This window comes from Callithrix jacchus, chromosome 12, assembly GCF_049354715.1.
Source record: "Callithrix jacchus isolate 240 chromosome 12, calJac240_pri, whole genome shotgun sequence".
Classification (NCBI taxonomy): Eukaryota; Metazoa; Chordata; class Mammalia; order Primates; family Cebidae; genus Callithrix; species Callithrix jacchus.
The window spans coordinates 37867541-37872837 of record NC_133513.1 but is presented as its reverse complement, the minus strand read 5'-3'; the positions used below and the strand labels follow the sequence as shown (position 1 = coordinate 37872837).

General features: G+C 45.1%; 1 long non-coding RNA gene and 1 pseudogene across 2 annotated transcripts in view; both read left to right on the top strand.

Annotated features, from left to right (window-relative positions):
- The first annotated feature begins 616 nt into the window (after nucleotides 1-616).
- LOC144576409 (far upstream element-binding protein 3 pseudogene) lies at nucleotides 617-2069 on the top strand (annotated as a pseudogene).
- A 150-nt stretch (nucleotides 2070-2219) lies between these two features.
- The window catches only part of LOC100405859 (uncharacterized), a 46544-nt gene continuing 43466 nt past the window's right edge, over nucleotides 2220-5297 (top strand). The window contains exons 1-3 of one of the 2 annotated variants that reach the window (XR_013524824.1): nucleotides 2220-2623; nucleotides 3802-3946; nucleotides 5138-5261. This is a non-coding gene — a long non-coding RNA (uncharacterized LOC100405859). The remainder of the gene's footprint in view (nucleotides 2624-3801; nucleotides 3947-5137; nucleotides 5262-5297) is intronic. The other variant, XR_013524825.1, reaches the window with a different exon arrangement.

The following is a 5297-nucleotide window of genomic DNA, read 5'->3' as shown; positions in this document are numbered from 1 at the left end:
GAATTCAAGACCAGCTTGGCCAACATGGTGAAACCCCGTCTCCACGAAAAATACAAAAATTAGCCAGGTGGCGGTGGTGCACACCTGTAATCCCAGCTACTCAGGGGGCTGAGGCAGGAAAATCGCTTGAACCTGGGAGATGGAGATTGCACTGAGCCGTGACAGTGCCACTGCTCTCCTGTCTGGGTGAGAGAGTGAGACCCAATCTCCAAAAAAAAAAAAAAGAAAAGAAAAAGAAGGTAAAAACATAACCTACAGAATGGGTGAAAATAATTGAAAATAATGGGTGAAAATATTTGCCAATCATATATCTGTAAAGGGCACAGTATCCAGAGTATATTAAAAACTCTTATAACCAAAATAAAAAGACAAATAACCCAATTAAAAAACAGGCAAAGTGGCGGGAGGCCGGACCGGGGAGCCGAGCAGCGGCGTCGGCGGTGGGGGTGGTAATGGCGGAGCTGGCGCAGGGGCAGAGCGCTCCTGTGGGGATGAAGGCCGAGGCCTCTGTGGATGCCCTGCACCGGGTCTGGCAGCTGCTGACTCTTAAGTACCAGGCCTGGTGGTTCTTTTTCACCACAGAAGCTCCAGTGCTTTAAAAAGTCCATCACACAGTAGATTGCTGCTAAAATTGATTCAATTCCTCACTTGAGTAATTCCACACCTCTAGTGGACCCCTCAGTATATGGATATGGAGTACAAAAACGATCCTTGGATGATGGAGTAGGTAACCAGTTAGGGGGGCCATGGTACATCAAAGGACCGTAATAAGGGAAGAATTCAAAGTGCCTGACGAAATGGTTGGATTTATTATCGGCAGGGGAGGTGAGCAGATTTCACGGATTCAAGCAGAATCTGGTTGCAAAATTCAGATTGCTTCAGAGAGTTCTGGGATTCCAGAGAGGCCCTGGGTACTTACTGGAACCACAGAAATTATTGAACACGCCAAACAACTCCTGGGGCAGATTGCGGACCGCTGTCTAAATGGACCTGGCTTTCATCATGACATAGACAGCAACAGCACAATCCAGGAGATTCTCATTCCCGCATCTAAAGTGGGTCTTGTCATCGGCAGAGGACGGGAAACAATCAAGCAGTTGCAGGAGCCGAAAGGCGTGAAGATGGTCATGATCCAGGACGGCCCATTGCCCACGGGAGCAGACAAGGCTCTTCGTATCACTGAAGACCCATTTAAAGTACAACAAGCAAGAGAAATGGTACTAGAGATTTTCCGAGAAAAAGACCAAGCTGACTTTCGGGGTGTACACTCCCGGGGTGATTTCAGCTCCCGAATGGGAGGAGGCAGTATTGAGGTATCTGTGCCTAGATTCGCTGTGGGGATTGTAATAGGAAGAAACGGGGAAATGATCAAAAAGATCCAGAGTGATGCTGGTGTGAGGATTCAGTTTAAACCAGACGATGGGATTAGTCCAGAAAGAGCTGCGCAGGTCATGGGCCCTCCGGATCGGTGTCAGCATGCAGTGCACATCATCAACGAGCTGATTCTTACAGCCCAGGAAAGAGACGGCTTTGGAGGCCTGGCAGTAGCCAGAGGAAGAGGTCGTGGCCGTGGCGACTGCAGTGTGGGAGCCCCTGGTGGCGTCCAGGAGATAACATACATGGTGCCAGCCCATAAATGTGGCCTTGTCATAGGCAAAGGGGGTGAGAACATCAAAAGCATCAACCAGCAGTCAGGGGCGCATGTGGAGCTCCAGAGGAACCCCCCTCCCAACTGGACCCTAACCTGCGGAGATTCACCATCAAGGGGATTCCCCAGCAGATCGAGGTGGCCAGGCAGCTCACAGATGAGAAAGTTGGTGGGACCAGTCTTGGAGCACCTGGAGCCTTCGGACAGAGTCCCTTCAGCCAGCCACCTGCCCTACATCATCAAAACGCCTTTCCTCCAAGGAGCTCTGGGTGCTTCCCCCACAGCACCCCCGCGAGTGGTCCTCCGGCCTTTCTGACCCAGGGCTGAGGCAGCACCTACCAGGCGTGGTAGCAGCCCACATGGCAGGTCCCAAGCCAGCAGAGCCAGCCGCAGAGCAACCAGCCCAGCTATAGTAAGGCCTGGGAAGACTATTACAAAAAATAGAGTCACGTTGCCAGCAGGGCTCCTCAGGCCAGCTCCCCGCCGGACTACCCAATGGCCTGGGCGGAACATTACAGACAGCAGGTCGCTTTCTACGGCCAGACATTAGGGCAGGCACAGGCCCACAGCCAGGAGTAGCAGGACAGCGTCCTTGCGGCCGCCTCCCCCTCTAATTATGGTGAAAGAAAACCTGTTTGTAACAGGTTTTTAGATGTGCAGACCTTTTGATGAAGAACCTTTGTTTTGTTCTGTGAAACACTGTATTTAGATTAACGGAACTTTTCTAAAAATCGGGAAGATTAGTTACTAAAATTTGCTGATCATTTTTGTTTCCTTATTTTTGTTTGTGATTTCAAGCGTGTAAGCTCTGGGGCTCTCTTTGGAGCCATAGCTGCCAGTTCAGGCACCAGACCGCGCCTCAGAGCTGTGACATTTCAACACGAAGCTTTTGCTTGGGTTTTGTTTTTGTTTCCTGTCCTTTTAATTTGCAGCTTTTTTCTGTTGCAGCAGAAAGTGGCTTGGAAGTCTTAGGTGGTATGTAACAAATTCTTCTTAAAAATTTTAAAGTAGTATTTAAATATTCTTAAATGTGTGCATTCATTAAATGTTTTGCTTCTAATTTCTTGTATCTTGGCTGTCTGGTTTTATTGCATTTTTAAAAAACTGAACTATTATGTATTGTAATTAATTATGTGAATTCTGAATTGAGACAGATAATTGTATTGCTGTCAAACAGGGTTGGGAGGGTCATTTTCTAGGGTTTGCATAATTTCTAGAGTTCTAAAGGGGTAATATAAAAATGTGTTCACGTGTTTAGCATATATTTTTTTCATGTCTCCATTACCAGTTGCAATTGTGTATCTAAGACCTCCAAGCTTGTTTTTAAAACAAAACAAAAAACTTTTCTCTATTCTCTCAGAAATATAAATACTGTTGTTTTTAATATTAAGACAGTCAATATGACTTTTAACAACACTATGGAACATTAAACTGTATAAAAACGTAGTTAACTATTTTTTAATTCCAAGGTGTTGTTTGCTTTTTTCCTTTAAATATTTTCTTAATATTTTGTCAGATTAACTAGATGAATAAATAAATCTAGTATTAACCTCAGTATGAATTAAATAAGTTTGGTTTAATAAAAGGGATAATATGATTTCCAATGTTTACTGTAGTGTATCTTGTACAGATAACATGCATTTTTAAGGAAAAAAAAGGAATTGAAGCTATTTTTTCTTGCATTTCTAATTGACTTGAGGGACATTCCATTAGAAATGTACTGAAGTTACAGTTTCTGGTTTTTTTCTCCTCATTTTTCTTATAATGCTTAAAATGTCTAACTATTAAAAAAGACAGTAAAAAAAAACAGGCAAAGCATTTGAATAGACACTGGTTAAAGAAGATATTCAAAGGCCAGTAATTACATGAAAGATGCTCAACACTGTTGGTCATTAAGTGCATGCCTGACTGTAATAAAAAAGACGATGACACGTGTTGGCATGGAGAAATCAGAACCCTCATACACTGCAGGTGGGAAAGTAAAACGGTACAGCCCCTCTGGAAAACAGTTTGGCATTTCCTCAAGAAGTTAAACACAGAGTTACCATAGGACCCAGCAATTCCACCCCTAGATTTATACCCAAGAGAAATGAAAGCAGATGTTCAAACAAAAATGTGTACACGAATGTTCATAGCAGTGTTATTCATTATAGATACAAAGTGGAAACAACCCCAGTGTCCATTAACAGATGAATGGATAAACAGAAGGTGGTATATCCATACAATGGAGTATTATTCAGCCATGAAAAGAAATGAAGATACATGCTACGACATGGATGAACCTCAGAAACATGCTAAGTACAGAAAGTCACAAAAAAATCATTATTATATGATTCAATTTATACAACAAAAAGTAGATTAATGGTTGCTTAAAGCAGATGATGGGAGGTAGGGGGTGACTGCAAAGGGGTGCTGGGTTGTGTTTCCTTTTGGGGATGATGGAAATGTTGTGAATTTACATTTTGATGAACATGGTTTAAGAGTCTACTGGAAAGTGTTTAGCTGTATACTTTTTTTTTGTAACATTTTTTAAAAGATTGTTTTGAGACAGGGTCTCACTCAGTTGCCCAGGCTGGAGTGCAGTGGAATGATTTCAGCTCACTGCGGCCTTGACCTCCTGGGCTCAAGCCATTCTTCCATCTTTGCCTCCTGAGTAGCTGGACCTACAGGTGTGTGCCCCCATGCCTGGCTAATGTTTTGTATTTTTGGTAGGAATGAGGTTTTGCTATGTTCCCCAGGCTGGTCTCACATTCTTGGGCTCAAGTGATCCACCTGCCTTGGCCTCCCAAGGTGCTTGGATTATAGGCATGAGCCACTGCACCTGGCCTAGCTGTACACATTAAATCGGTAAATTTTATGTTATATGAATTATATCTCAATAAAGATATTTCAGGAAACTAAAACCAAAAAAACCACCTTAGGGCTGATGGGAGAGGGAGACAGAGGACCCACGGTGTGACTCCTAGGGTGCAGCTGCTCACAAATGTGGGGTCCACACTGCAGCTTTCCTCTGAGGTAGGGGTTGGTGGTTGTACTCTCCCCAGGCTCTAGCACTGGAAACTGGAGTGGGGATAGGTGCTCTTGGACCTGAACTGGGCTTGCCACAGATGCAAGTCAGGGTGGTGCCTCCTCAGTGCCCCTCCCGGCGAGGCCTCCGTAGGGTTAGGGATGTGGTGCAATCACGGTGACTTGTGGTTTCTAGTTCTCTGAAAAGCACTTGCCTCTGTCTTGTGGAGTTACTGCTGTGAGTCCCACTTAATAGGGGAACCTGAGCCAGAGATGGGAAGGGACTTGAGCAAGGTCAGTTGTGTATTAGTGGAGGTCGAATGGTCCTCAGCCTGGTGCTCTTTCTTCTTCCTGTCACTCTGTCCTTCATCTACAAAATGCTCCCCTCTCTGCTGAGACAGGGAGGGGGATCACAGCAGGGCCAGCCCTACTAGTCTTTGCTTCTTGGCAAGGGTACAGATTATTACAACATCTGCTTTGCAGGGATCCTACTGGACGAGGATGTGGTCACAGAGTTCTCAGGCTGAGAATCAACGGAGGCACGTGGTGCTCATCTGCTTATGAGGAAGTGAGGCAGATGCCACTTTCTTGCCTGGTCCACTGATGGGTGAGAGTTCTGGCCTACTTAATGATCTCCCTCCAG